Raw genomic sequence first — 14,864 nt, 5'->3', positions numbered from 1 at the left:
TCGAAGCGCTTTTCCTGCCGCCGTGTGCGGTGTAGACGCAGGCGGGTTTCAGGGTGCGTGGGCGTGTTTGGGAAGAAGCTGCGAGCTGATAGGAGGTACCTTAGTGCGAATGTTAATTTGTTTTGAGCTGGGAGGGGTGAGGGAGGAGGAAGAAAGGGGCTTGATGGTGGCCGTGGAGGAGGGGCGTTTGCGTCCCCAAATCTCTCTGCAGAAAGCGCTCTCCACCGAAAGCATCCAGCGTCTTTTGTTTAAGATCGGAGGATGAAAGCACGGGCGGCAGTTAATTGAGCCTTTTCCTCGTAGGTGCTCTGCATCCCCTCCCCACCCCCACACCCCGTCTTATTACGCTGAAGTAGCTATAGAGCTTTGTTTCGGTGTTGGTGTTTGTTTATGAGTTGACTTTGGCGTTGTTTATGTAATGTTTACCATCCGGTGGACTCGAGGTCGTGTGTCTTTGAAGATGACCATTCGAATTTTGTGGAACTTTTCATTCCTTGCATGAGAGAGTACCGCAGTGCTACAGTTCGTTAACTTGCAAACTGTAAAAGCCTGTCCCACCCAGATATGATTGTTCGGGCTGTAGCATCACAAATGTAGTAAGTGTAATACTGTTGTTACTGCAGGAGTGGGATTTGTAACCAAACAGCATTATTTTAATAATAATAATCTCCACTGAACGTGTGTAGTCATGAAGCTTCAAAAATGTGGAAAATTGCTTGTCTTAGCCACATGTATACATTAAATGTGTCTATTAGAGTTCCCACGAATGGTTTAAGTGTAGTTATTTGAGTTTAAGTTCTGGCATAGTAATTTTAAAATAGTAAAACCCTGTCCATTCTATCTCACCATGCATTGATTTCAGGAATTTTGACTTTTTCTGCAAATATTGTTCTCTGTCTTTTATTCACCAGATTGCAGCAGAAGTTGAAAGATCTGCTTGTGTGTCAAGATCCTAGTATACTTTTCTGATATTACAGTATCAGGGAGGATACACCCAAAAATTCTGAGAGAAAATGAATTTTAAAAGATAACTATGAAACAGACATGTGTGAGTAATGAATGCAATTTGTGTGCATTTTAAAAACGAGCTTACAATTAAAATTGGGGCAGTGGTTGCCTTTGGTGAAAGATGGCTTTGTTGGTAATATTAATTTGATTGCAACTTGAAACTTTTTTTTTTTTTTTTTTTTGAGGCAGAGTCTTACTATGTAGCTCTAGCTGTCCTGGAATTCACTGCATAGACCAGGCTGGCTTCTAACTGGCTGAGATCTGCCTGACTCTGCCTATGAGGAGTTGGGATTAAAAGCTCCTTTTAAGCTCTTGTCCAGAGGGTCAATTCTTCGACACACGTGGAGTACCTGTGCGTTCCGCTGTGTCCTGATGGGTATGGAGGGGATGCTGCAGCGCACAAACGCACACGAGCTGTGAGGGAGATACAGTCATCAGTGGGCAGCTCTGTTAGTGTAGAAGTCGGAGTGAAAACTCAGGATGCCTTTTGAGTTAGGATACTGCTTGCATTTTTCCTTCTGAGGATAGAAGGAACTGTTAGTGAATAAAAGCATCAAGACAGTTGTCTTAAACTGGGCTTGTGTTTATACACACTAGGTATCTGGCTTCCAAACATATCTAAATATTACTCTACCTGGAGTGAGAGGGTGTGTGGTTTATATGTGGCTAGACAATTAATCGGTTGGTTTATATACGTAAATGAAATGTGTGCTGATATTCTTGTCTTGATATTTACTTGTTTGTAAGAGTCTTCAGGAGAAGTAAGCCGACATCCTCCCTCCAGGGAAATGGCATTCTACCTGTCTGTTAAAGAAAAATCTTACTGGATTCCAAAGGGCTGATGAGAAGAGATTAATTTATGCTCTGATTAATAATCATGGTGACATGCATTGGTGTAGATCTTTGTAGATTTCAGAGCTTTAAAAGTATTTACCCTACGCAGGCATTAGTCTCTCCACTTCAGAGTGGGAGACCAGCTATCAGTAATCATACAGGGACTCCAGGCCTAGACTGTTGTTACTAGAGTGTGATGTGCCCCGTCCCATCCTGCCCCGTCCCATCCTGCCCCCCCCCCCCCCCTGTCTCTGGAGTGGAGACTTTTTGGGAAGATGCACAGCTGAGGACTTAGTGTATTGCTAGCTTCCAGAAGTTTCTGAGGAGGTTTTAACCGCCAATCTATTATTTGAAATTGCCTTCGTTTTCTCTAAAGCTCTACTTTCCTTTGATATGGAAAACGAACACATACAAGCTTTTGAGTATAAAATGCATTAAAATGGATCCTGTGTTTTGAATATGAGCTTTTGTTTAATGTTTGCTTTTGAGATAGTTACTTCTGTCTGCACTTCACACTTTTTAAATAGTTATTTAGTATTCAATGAAAACATAACTCAGATAGCTTAAAATAGGTCCCATGGAAAAGAGTGAGTTTATGGCATTACTCTATAATTACTTCCTTAAGTGTGTTTTAAATTCCCATTAGTTCCTTGTTAATGAGAGAATGAAGATTGGATATGATAAAACTTCAGTATTTTTAAATTAATCTGTACTCTTTCCTTTTTCATGCTTTATAGTTTTATTTTCTTTGGTTCTCAAGTTTTATTCACGACCTCATTCTAAATATTCCAGATGGGTTTTATTCATTAACCTCCTCTGCCCTCCTCCCTCTTCCTTCTCCCCTCTTTCCCTGCCCCCCTCTCCTTTCTTAGAAAAGAACCTCACACTTGAAACAATGTCCAGTTATTGGTCAGAGATTATGGCCAGAGAGTAAAATAATTGACATTAAATGATATGACCACTTTGTTTTTCTTTTAAAAGTTGCTACTTGAACTTATACAGTTAAAAGTTACCCTGCAAGACTTTTGGTAAAAGCTTTGGTCCCTTGCCTCATGTCTTCATGGCCTCCTTCCCAGGTCCTGCTTACAGAACAGCAGTTCTTGGTACTCTGGCTGCTTCTTGCCATACCTTGTGTCTGTCTTCTTTCTTCTGGCACAAGTGCATGGTTCTGCTGTTTTATTTTTCAACTTTAGATATATATATATATATATATATATATATATATATATATATAGAGAGAGAGAGAGAGAGAGAGTATTTACTTATTTATATAAGTACCATGTTATTCTCTTAGACACACCAGAAGAGGGCATCAGATCCTATTACAGATGGTTGTAAGCCACCATGTGATTAGTGGGAATTGAACTCAGGACCTCTGGAAGAGCAGTCGGTGCTCTTAACCTCTGAGCCATCTCTCCAGCTCCAACTTCAGATTTTTTACAGTGCCTTTGCTTTAGGATTCCTATGGTACCGTGAACATCCTCTGTTTTCTTCCTGTGTTGTGATATTATACGTTTGATTACACATTCGTTGTTTACATTATTATGGCTCTGTAAATGTTTAACAGTTGTACATTGCAGTATACTATGATTAAATTTCTTGGCATTAGATTGTTTTCTTTTGTAATTTTACTCACTTTCTTATTTGCCTTTACCTTTTTCTATAGTCTGTCCAAATCTACAAACACATAGGGTGATAGATATTCAAACTTTTTAAAAATTGGGAAGGTCCTCCTAAGCCCTCTGTTTTTGCTCAGATCTGCAGTGCTGCTCTGTGCTGGAGCTGCGCAGCCCATCTGTAGCTTCTCATCATCGCACGTCTGACAGGTGTCCTGTCTGACTGCATTGGAGCCTGTGCTCTCTGGGTTAATGTCCCATTCCCCACCCTACCCTACCCCACCCCACCCCTCCCGTTTTCAGTTTTTCTTCTTTGAGTGAGTTGCATCTTTTGTTGACTTTAAGATGTCTCACACTTAAAATCCTACCGCTTAAAAGCTGAGGCAAGAGGGTTTCTGGGAGTTCCAGGCTGATCTGGGCCGAAGTGTGAGACTGTTTTATAATTATGTATGGCAGGATGAACCTTTTGAATGGTTTACATTGCTGAAAATGCTTTGTTCTACCTTGCTTACAGTCTGGGCTAAGTTCTGAATTAAGATGATAAGATTTCCTTGAAATTGAAAGTAGCACTGTGAAATAGGAGGGAGCACTGTGAATTAGAAGAGAGCACTATGAATTGGAAGGGAGCACTGTGAATTGGAAGGGAGCATTGTGAAATAGAAGGGAACACTGTGTAATAGAAGGGAGCACTGTTAATTAGAAGAGAGCACTATGAATTGGAAGGGAGCACTGTGAATTGGAAGGGAGCACTGTGATTTAGAAGAGAGCACTATGAATTGGAAGGGAGCACTGTGAATTCGAAGGGAGCACTGTGATTTAGAAGAGAGCACTATGAATTGGAAGGGAGCACTGTGAATTCGAAGGGAGCACTGTGATTTAGAAGAGAGCACTATGAATTGGAAGGGAGCACTGTGAATTCGAAGGGAGCACTGTGATTTAGAAGAGAGCACTATGAATTGGAAGGGAGCATTGTGAGCACTGTGAATTAGAAGAGAGCACTATGAATTGGAAGGGAGCACTGTGAATTCGAAGGGAGCACTGTGATTTAGAAGAGAGCACTATGAATTGGAAGGGAGCATTGTGAGCACTGTGAATTAGAAGAGAGCACTATGAATTGGAAGGGAGCATTGTGAATTAGAAGAGAGCACTGTGAATTGGAAGGGAGCACTGTGAAATAGGAGGGAGCACTGTGAATTAGAGCACTGTGAATTGGAAGGGAGCACAGTGTAATAGAAGGGAGCACCATGAAATAGAAGGAGTTGCTGTATGATTTTCTACCTTCAAAAGCTTGTTGAAAAGTCCTAGTGTCATTCAGAGTTTTCTTCCTTTACATGAGACCTGGCCTTAAGATTTTTTTCTTTGTCATCAATATGTCTGAAGTATTTTATGTGTCTATGAGTCTTTGTTTTTTATGCACGGAATGTAGTGGGTCATGGAGCCAGTGTACTTTAAGAGCTGGATTGTAAGTGGTGCAGGTAGACTGAGCCATACAGTCTTTGTTCACTGACTCCCCTAGTTCGCTGTGCTGTAATGTGAAAGCGGCTGCAGGTGGCTTGCAGGTGCAGACTTGTGGTTTGCAGGCTTGCTCTAGCTTTGCATGTGTTTACCAGTCTCTCTCTCTCTGTCTCTGTCTCTGTCTCTCTCTCTCTCTCTCTCTCTCTCTCTCTCTCTCTCTCTCGCATGCTACCATAGAAATGGGAGAGAAGGCAGAACATGGACAGAGACAAGATGGTAATCGCTTCAAGCCACCTCTGAGTGTTTCTGTTCACTTTATGGGAATCGGTCATCAGCAGAGAGTAAGGAGGAATGGAGACTGTGTAACAGATTTGAGAAGAAACCATGACATCATCAGAGTGATGGAGGAATATAGCAGGGACTGTAGAGTGCTTGCCAGGCACCCCTGTAAGACAGTATCTGTTGGCTCCTGCCAACCTCAGGCTAGCTGGCCTGCTTTTAGGGATTCTCCTGTCCTGCCTTGCAGCCCTGTGGTTACAGATGTGCACTGCTGTGTCCAGCTTCACATGGGTTCTGAGGACTCAAACATAGGTCTCCACACTTGCACTTGCCCACTGAGCCATCTCCACAGCTCCATGAATTTTGTTTGTGTTCAGAACTTTACTAGGAATACTTGTAAAAATGTATAAGGTATCTTACTATTGATTTCTAATATGTAAGGTAAATGATCCTTGCTCCTCTAGGTTTTGCTATGAAGTCCTGGATGACCTGGAACTTGCCATGTAGACCAGGCCAGCTTGAGTACTGGGATCACAGGAGCGCTCCACCATGCCTATAAGCAGTTTTTTTTTTTTTTCATCTTTGATAAAAAAGATTGAGAAACAGTATGTAGTGTCACCCTTAGTTTTTTGAAGTTTCTAAAATATAAGTGTTGAGGTCATCAAGTCTTTGTGTTGTTATAGGTAATCATAGATATTTTCTTGATTAATAATAGACTGTGTTGTGTTAATGCTGCTTTCTGCTGAGCTCTTGAAGTTCTGAACTCCAGCCTCCACCTAACTGTGATGTTCTCCTCCCACACCCCAACCCCCAGCTGGAGTCGACTTGCCAGTGCCTTAGAGTTTGCTTTTTAAAATTTCATTTATAAGATTTATGTGTATGCATTTTGGTTTTCTTTAGCGTTTTCCTAAGTTCATACACTATATTGTAAAGCATTCTCTCTTGTTCTTTCTGTCTCTGAAACAGTTCCCTAGGGGTTACATACACTGCTCAAACTGTGAAGGAGGAATAGACAAGTTGTAGGACTGAGGGTGTGTCTTAGTGATGGGGCACTTAAATGCACCCCCATGTGCACGGCCCTGGGTGTGTTCTCCCTCGTTCCCACTTAAAAATCCTAAAAGAAAATATGTCTGCAGGAGCCTTGCAGGTGAAAGGGTCATCTGTTGTTGTTTTTGTTTGAGCAGAGCAGGAGACGTTCTGGCCGGAAGAGTAACGATTGGTAGTGTGTGTGAACTGTGTCTGTCCATCAGGTAGTAGCATTCAGAGAACAAAAGGGCAGATGACAAGTTAGAAAATGTGTTTGCCTTACTTACCTCTGCCACAGGGCTTGTGGTGAATGCCCTTTAAAGATACACCATTGTGAAAACATGGCAACAAATGGGTGAAGGATCTGAAGAGGTGTTTACAAAATGAAGTGTCCTAAAGGCCAAGGTAACGGAAGCCCCTGCCTGTCAAGTTCAGAAAGATAGAGTTTAAAATGAGAGTGCAATGCTGCCCCTAGAATGGCATTCATGAAAATGCTTGGAACACAGAGGTGACCAGCCCAGAGAGACACTGGATTTGGGAGAGTCCCCCAGTAGCATCTGCTAAAACTCTTCATGTGTGTGCTTGGATCCAGCAGTCATACTGCAGACTGGATGGAACCTGTCTGCTGCTGGAGTCCTTTCAGTCTCTACAGATAGAAATTATGAGTAGGTGAGAAACTCTGTTGGAGTTGACCAAACTCTGAGTGCCTATGGCTTAGGAACCAGGATGGCAGACCCAGCTATAGCTCTAGTCTGTGAGAATTGAGTGCCATTACACTAGGCTTTAACCACAAGCAGCCAGATTTTTGGCTGTAAGCAACAGTAAGCAGTAGTCAGCAGCCACAGTGGCTACTGCTTAATGTCGCAGCTCCTGTCTTGTCCTCTGGTCATGCTTTGGGTATTGGGCCTGTAATCCCTACAGATGTTAGTGTTAACAGCTCTTGGTCTTACCTAGGGTGTCATGACTTTTAAGACCTGGCAGTGCTCTGAACTCGAGCAACTGTGCCCCACAGTTTCTCCCCTCGGCTGTGCCCCTCATTGCCCGCCCTCCCTCCCTCCAACAGTCTGCACTCTTCAGTGGTTTCTGGCTGTTGCTACCATCGCTCTGCTGCGTTTTTTGCTGAGTCTTCTTCATGTGACCAGCTCACCACGCTGTAAGAGTGATAAAGATTACAAGTGGCAAGGACAGATCACTGAGAAGCCAGTTGGGGGACTAATGCTGCAGCACTAAGGAGTCAGCACAGGAGTATGTCTCATGGTGCTAGCCAGAAAGGAGTTGTTCAACAAGGGTGATTCCAGCCCCTGTGGCACTGCCTTCTTGCAGTCACAGGCCCCCTCCCTCACTCCTTCTGTCTGTGAAAGGGGCTTGCAGGTCAGCATTGACTAGACTAGAGCTGGAGAGGGTCAGAACTATGCTTGGACAGCAGCTGTTGCTGTAGTGTATCCTGCAAGGCAAACCTAGAGTGCAGAACGCAGCTGGGTTGCTACTAGGGCAGGTCCGCTGGCTGCCAAAGGGGCTGTTTGGCTGGCAGTCATCTGCTTCAGGCAGCCAAGCACCGGGGAAGGCTCTAACAACCGTCAGGAGTCAGATCATCCTGCCCTGGCTGAGCTTGTGTCACAGATATAAAGAGTCAAGGGGGCTTACAGCAGAGACCTACCACTGACTTCAGCAGGGCTTGGTATTACTTACCAGTGCTGTAGTCTCAGCCAAATACACGGTGGGTCGTTTTGTCTGTCTCAGACATAATGGAAATCAGACAAATTACAAGTCCATTAGTACAACAGTCAGACTACATGTACATTAGGAGAAGCATAAGATTTCACAGCCTTGGAGTAAGAGAAGGATTCTTCGGTATGGCACTAAATGGCACCCAAAGAGTCTGCCATTGAGGCTACAAAACATCTGGTCACAGCACAGTAATGAAAAGCACCCGACTCCTCTTACCCACACATAACCAGGTGTTCTCTAGTATTTAATCTGTGTTTAAAAGTCAGGATGATTTCACTGTCCTTAAGGAAGGAAGGATACTAGCTTAAGCTTCGCTTCCTTGTTTTCTTTTTTTGTTTTTGTTTTTTCCCGAGACAGGGTTTCTCTGTATAGCCCTGGCTGTCCTGGAACTCACTTTGTAGACCAGGCTGGCCTCGAACTCAGAAATCCGCCTGCCTCTGCCTCCCGAGTGCTGGGATTAAAGGCGTGCGCCACCACGCCCGGCTCTCCTTGTTTTCTTTTGCTGCTTCCCAGCCTCCCTGAATTCACTCTCCGGGTTGAGTGGACTTCTGGTGGAGTGTTGAGGGGTTTTGTTGGTTTTGTTGGAGCTAGCTTTGGACCTGATATCCCCTTGCCTCTGCCCCCCCTCCCCCCCCAGTGCTGAGATTATGGGCATGCATTTCCTGACCCTGGATTTTGCATGAAAATTAATTGTATATAGTAGTGGACTTGGCGAGGGACTTAATCCCCGCATACATCATGCACCAATCAAAGTGAGCCCTGTCTGTGGTCTCCCCCTGCTGACTGCCAACTTCTAGTAACAACTATGTACATTCAGGGGGGACTTGGTGTGTACATGGATCTCTCTCTCTCTCTCTCTCTCTCTCTCTCTCTCTCTCTCTCTCGTGTGTGTGTGTGTGTGTGTGTGTGTGTGTGTGTGTGTGAGTGACATGGCAACTGTGTGGATTCGGTTCTCTCCGACCTTATGCTATGCAGGCTCTAGGGGTTGAGCTCAGGCTGCTGTGTGACAAGTGCCTAAACTGGTTGAGCTATTCTCAACAGCCATAATCTCTCCTATTTTATTTTTTGTCATGTGACTTACTACATTTTATTGATCCTAAGTTGCTTCTAGTATAAGATTCACTATTTAATATACATCTAGGAATAAAAATAAAAATGATAGCACTTTGCCTAGAGAAAGGTAAAAGGTGAGAAAATGGATTCCTTGAAATCAAACCTATTTTTTTGTGTCTCAGATTTTCTTTAGTGAGATCTTTGTCGTCGTCGTCGTCGTCGTCGTTGTTGTTAGTAATACAAGTTTTAAAATGTCTGTGTCTGTGTCTGGAGAGATGGCTCAGTGGTTAAGAGCACTTGCTGCTTTCTTGGAGGACCCAGGTTCAGTTCCCAGGCTGTCTGTTACTCCAGTTCCAGGGGATATGACACTTCTTAGTGTACACACACACATGCAGATAAAACATAACACGTAAAGTAAAAATTACTTTTCTATGTCAAAATGTATTGCTGAGCTCAATGTCCGACCCAGTTTCTCCTTTCATAAAATGGCCCTACTATATACTCACTGTAAAACTAAACAAAAATTCTAGAGGTTGGGTGCTTTTCATTACTGTGCCGTGACCAGATGTTTTGTAGCCTCAATGGCAGACTCTTTGGGTGCCATTTAGTGCCATACCGAAGAATCCTTCTCTTACTCCAAGGCTGTGAAATCTTATGCTTCTCCTAATGTACATGTAGTCTGACTGTTGTACTAATGGACTTGTAATTTGTCTGATTTCCATTATGTCTGAGACAGACAAAACGACCCACTGTGTATTTGGCTGAGACTACAGCACTGGTAAGTAATACCAAGCCCTGCTGAAGTCAGTGGTAGGTCTCTGCTGTAAGCTCCCTTGACTCTTTAGACTCATTAGACAGGCAGTGTGAGTAAAAGACATGAGTGCTTGCTGCCCTCTGAATTTCAGAGGTTGGATGCAGCCACAGCACGGTCACTCTTGTATCTGAGATCAGTCTGGAGTTCTGCTTTACTCTCCCAGTTCTGATATAGAGGAGTAGATAAGAATTGATTAGATCTTTCCTGGCCTGGGATTAGTTTAGAATATCCATGTATATTCTGTGGCACTCATGTGCATGTGCCAAAACCTCAATAGACAGTGTAGGATTTACAGGTGGGTGATTTCAGGTTTGCTCAACGAAAGTCTTAGTTTGTAAGTGACCAAGAGATGTTGTTCAGCAGTGACGACTACCTCTCCTACAGCTTGATATTTCCGTACATTGTATCCTGTCTCTTAAGTCAGAATATGAGTGAGGGTACTGAAACAAACATCCCGAGATGTTTACAGATAAGCAGCTAATGTTAGCATCTTTTAGGCAGTGATATTTTTTGTTTACTGTGTATATAGTACTTGAGAATGCTACACAGGCATTATTGTTTACAACTTGGTAAAAGACTAAACCTTATATGTAAAACCACAGTAAATGATATTAGATAATACACATTTACATGTCAACTTAGAGAGTACTAGCATTTCATGGGCGGCGTACCCAGGACGGGAGTTAAGGAGGGCATACTAAGTACTGAAGAAAAGGCAGGAGGAGTTAGTCCTCGGCGTGTCTTCTTAAGGGCTTATTTGGGTTGGGGTGGGAAGAGCAGTTTCATTAGAGGAAAGGCTAGGTTTTGAATGAAGCAGAGCTGGGGAACACGCACTGTTAGCTAGTGACTCGGAGCTTCTCACTCCATTTTCTTCTCAAGGGTGAGGAAAGTTTGTGATTGAAGATCTGAGAAATCTAGACTGCTTAGAATATGTTGAAAAGAAAGATGTCTCTTATGAATATATTAGACAGCCTTTCTAACAGAAAAGCTTAAAAAAACAGTGATAGTACTTAGCACTGCTAAGTTTTTCTGATTCTATTAACTGGTCTTAGGTAGTTATGGGGCAGAAAAAAATTATAAATTTTTATTGCTAGTAAAAGCCAAAAGGTGGAGGCCAGAACTCATTTGCCAAAGTTTTTCTTCTCCTCCTCCTCCTCCTCTTCTTCTTCCTTCTTCTTCCTTCTTCTCCTCTTCTTCCTCCTCTTCCTCTTCCTCCTCCTCCTCCTTTTGGTTCTGGAATTCAAACTCAGGGCCTTACATGTGTTAGGCGAGAACTCTTACCACCTTAACTACATCCCCAACCAGGCCAGATGTGATAAAGAGTCATTCCTCTGTGTGTGCTTGGACCTTAGGAAATTCACAATACTATTGAAAACTTCTTGAAGGTGTTTCTCCAGCCAGTATATGCAGCTGGGAATTTGCTATAATGTTGAAGTCTGATGTGGCCCAACAGATAAGCTATGGGAATGGACATTTCATGTAAGTAGAATGAGAACTGAGAGCAGACAATAGGTTTTCCTTCATTTATTGTCCAAATACAGCATAGAAGTGCAGATTACCCAGGGGCCTGTATGATAGAAGGATAGTTGATTCCTACTTCTGCAGCTGTCCTCTGACTTTCACATGCACATTGGTGTGTGCACCTGCAAGTACAAGTACAAATGAATGATAAGGAAATAAAAGGTCATTTTAAATTGAGAAAGCAGTAGCTGTAGCCCTGACCCATGTCTTAAATACGTGATGCTCCTGTAAATTACATGATCTCCTTAGTAACAACCAAGTGTGTATTTATAGCTGCCTAGTTACTATAACTAAACAGATTAGAAAGACCAGCAGGATGTTTGAGCTCCAGATTAGTGGTTTATCTGACTCAATGTCTCAGACATGCTGATTATCATCCAGGCCTACCTATGTCCCTTTGAAGGGACATCTGCCCTTTTCACAGTACACTGTAGAACTCTATAGCAATGCTTTATGGTGTATAAAACTACTGCAGCAGATGGTTCACAGTGGACATTTGACTTAAAGGCCACTAACAATGGCTAAAGCTATGTGACAATGTGGGGTTATTTGGTTAGAAAAAATACAGTTAGTTACAATAAACATGGAGTTAATTTGCTCTCAGGCTGTGTGAACTGAAGCTGGAAGACTGCATTACATTAGAGTCCTATAAAAACTAGTTTAAAGGAATGGAAGTCATTCTAATCAGAAGCTGAATTACAGGAAATTTAAAGGTGATGAGTAAGCTGTTTGATAAGCAGAAAAGAATTGGACATGTTCCCCTAGACAAGCACAGGTTACATTCTGAAAGGTACAGAACACTTGATGAAGCATCTGGTTTTATGTTACTAGTCTTTAGTGAGTCCTGGTTACTTTTCTATTGTTGTGATAAAACACTATGAACAACAGCAACTTGGGAAAGAAAGGGCTTTACAGTTTACACTTGGCAACAGTTCCTCACTAAGGGAAGTCAGGACTGGAGCTCAAGCAGGGCAGGAACCTGGAGTCAGGAAGTGATGGAGAGGCCATGGAGGGGTGCTGCTCACTGGCTTTCTCCTCTGGCTTACTCAGCTTGTTTTCTTATTCATCCTAGGACCACCTGCCTTTGGATGACAACACCATCCATGGTCTGGTCTTTCTCCTGTCAATCACTAATTAATGAAATGCACTACAGACTTTCCTAAAGGCATATCTTTTGGAGTCATTTGTCAGTTGAGAGTCTCTTTTCTAAATGGCTCGTCAAGTTGCCATAAAACTAGCTGGTACAACTACTGTTTGTTTATTTATTTATTTATTTATTTATTTATTATTAGGTATTTTCTTCATTTACATTTCCAGTGCTACAACTACTGTTTTTGAGACCATTTCAATTTCCTACCATCTCCCTTCAAAGATTGTCCACTTAAATATTAGTTTTAGCTTTAAAATTCTGGCTCTATCTTTTAGCAACTATGTTAAGTTAGTAAAGTTTTGTTTTATTGTGTTTGTGAGTGACAGAGTCTTACTGTAGCTGAGACTGACCTAGAACTCACTGTATAAAACTCAAGCAATCCTCCTGCCTCAGCTTTCCAAGCAGTGGGATTACAGGCATGAGCCACTCACCAGTCTAGGCCCAGGTTATTCAACTTCCCTCTCATTTCACACCTGTAAAGTGAGCATCTTTACAGTACTCTACTTCACAGGTGATTTGAGAATGATAGATGCAAAGCCCTTATAACAATGCTATGCACAAAAACAGTGTCCAATAAAATAACAGGCGTTTTTATGTAATTATTTTGGTATCTCACATCGTGCACCCCAATTGTGCTCACCTCATAGTCTTCCCATGTCTGCCCCTCTCCCCTGTGACTCTTGCTCCCCCTCCCTAAACAAGGAAAAAGCAAGTCCATTCGTGTCGTCCAGTGTTGTCCTCACTGGAGGTTGGTCAAATTCCTAGTGGCCAGCTCCCCAGGAAGAATAAGTCTGTCTCAGCCTACTCCAGAAGGCAATAACTGAGAAGAGCTTTGTGGTGGTCTGGGAGGGCGAGGCCCACTCTCACTTGTCTATCAACATTCATATGGCTTCAGGCAGCAGCCAGGCCGAAGATGTCTGCCTAGGCTGAGGCATCAACGTGGCCCTGGTTGTGTCTGACCCACTGACCCACTCAGCAGCTGCACAGGCCACAGGTCTCAGCATTGCCTTCAGTGGGTAAACTTGCCACTCACATCAGGGTGATCTCCCTAAAGCAGCAGAACCTGAAAACATCACCAAGTCATCAGCGAGTGTCAAACAGCAGTGGTCCTTCAAGGAGGACCAATCCAGAAAGTGAAGCGTTCCTTGTCCCTGGTTCCATTGTTGCCCAGAACCAGGGGGATTCGGTGGCCAGGTGGCAGGTTAGGGGGGCTGTGTCTATGACATAAGCTCCAGGCTGGTGCACACTGCCTGGACAACTATACTTGGTAATGACACTCATCCACCAGCCCTCTGACCTGTCACTGCCATCAGGTCTCTAGTTCTGTCTCTGTTACTTGCACAGCTGTTTTTTTTAGTCTTCCCCACCTATCTGTCACATTTGTGTATTGCAGTGACACCAACCTGCCCTAGTCTCTCGGCCCAGGGTGGCACTGGGGTGTCTGCCACGTGTCCTGATGATCTGTTTTATGTATATTAACTCGTTGGGTTTTCATGGTAACTTGGTGAAGTACTATTAGCTTTATTGGAGAAGTTAAGGCACAAAACTATATGGCGTGTAAATGGCACTATGGCAAATTAGTTTTTATTAGTTTTATCAGAATACGTGTGTGGCATTTTGTTACATGATTGAAAAAGACATAATCAGAATGAGAGATAAGAACCTAAGGAGGTGTAGGGTGACACTCTTAGGACCAACCAACAACCCGACTTTTAAAAAATGTGCCAATCGCTTGATAGGCACATCACCAAAAAGCTTAATGTGTGTGTGAAGAGATAGATGCCTTTCTGTTCATTGAAATAGTTACTAGCAAAATTAAAATTAAAATCATAGTACGCTATGACCATGGAACACCCCTCATGGCAAGGATGTGAGAGAAGATTAAGATTCTGTGTGTTGTGTTTGGGACTACCGTGGTACAGCCTCCTTAGGAGACAGTTACTAAGATTTTCCAGTTATCTCACTCGTGGGTATTTGATGGTGATACAGGGCCTTCATACTGAGTGCTCACAGCAGCCTTACTTATAATAGCTCCACATGCTCAAAGGTATGCAGATGAATGAATAAACTGATAATTGTGAACTATCCATGGGACAGGGCTGTACAAAAGCATGAACAAAACATAGAGAGCCCTACAGATGACTGTCTAGAGCAGTGGTTCTCAACCTTCTTAACGCTGCGGCCCTTTAATACAGTTCCTCATGTTGTGGTGACCCCCAACCATACATTTTTGTTATTTTATAACTGTAATTTTGCTACTGTTATGAATTCCAATGTAAAGGGGTTGTTTGACCCCCCCAGGTTGAGAACTCCTGCAAGTCTAACTGGGCTAAGTATAAGAAACCAGACATTTGGGGGTGGCTAGGCATGTTCACTGTTT

At 43.0% G+C, this 14,864-nt stretch overlaps 1 protein-coding gene across 5 annotated transcripts in view; it reads left to right on the top strand.

The window, feature by feature from the left end:
- Ralgps2 (Ral GEF with PH domain and SH3 binding motif 2) overlaps positions 1–14,864 on the top strand; it is a 137,244-nt gene that overhangs the window by 576 nt on the left and 121,804 nt on the right. Inside the window, exon 1 of one of the 5 annotated variants that reach the window (XM_021173198.3) lies at positions 14–95. The exons of 2 other annotated variants lie outside the window; for them this stretch is intronic. The gene's annotated coding sequence lies outside the window, so the exon portion shown is untranslated. Of the gene's footprint in view, positions 1–13; positions 96–180; positions 300–1,026; positions 1,049–14,864 lie in introns of those variants that run through there. 2 more of the 5 variants (XM_085842360.1, XM_085842370.1) reach the window with 2 other exon arrangements.

Source organism: Mus caroli, unplaced genomic scaffold (assembly GCF_978045245.1).
Source record: "Mus caroli unplaced genomic scaffold, Mus_caroli_1 scaffold_1, whole genome shotgun sequence".
Lineage (NCBI taxonomy): Eukaryota > Metazoa > Chordata > Mammalia > Rodentia > Muridae > Mus > Mus caroli.
Note: the sequence above shows the minus strand (reverse complement) of the source record. Positions and strands in the feature narration are given on the sequence as shown.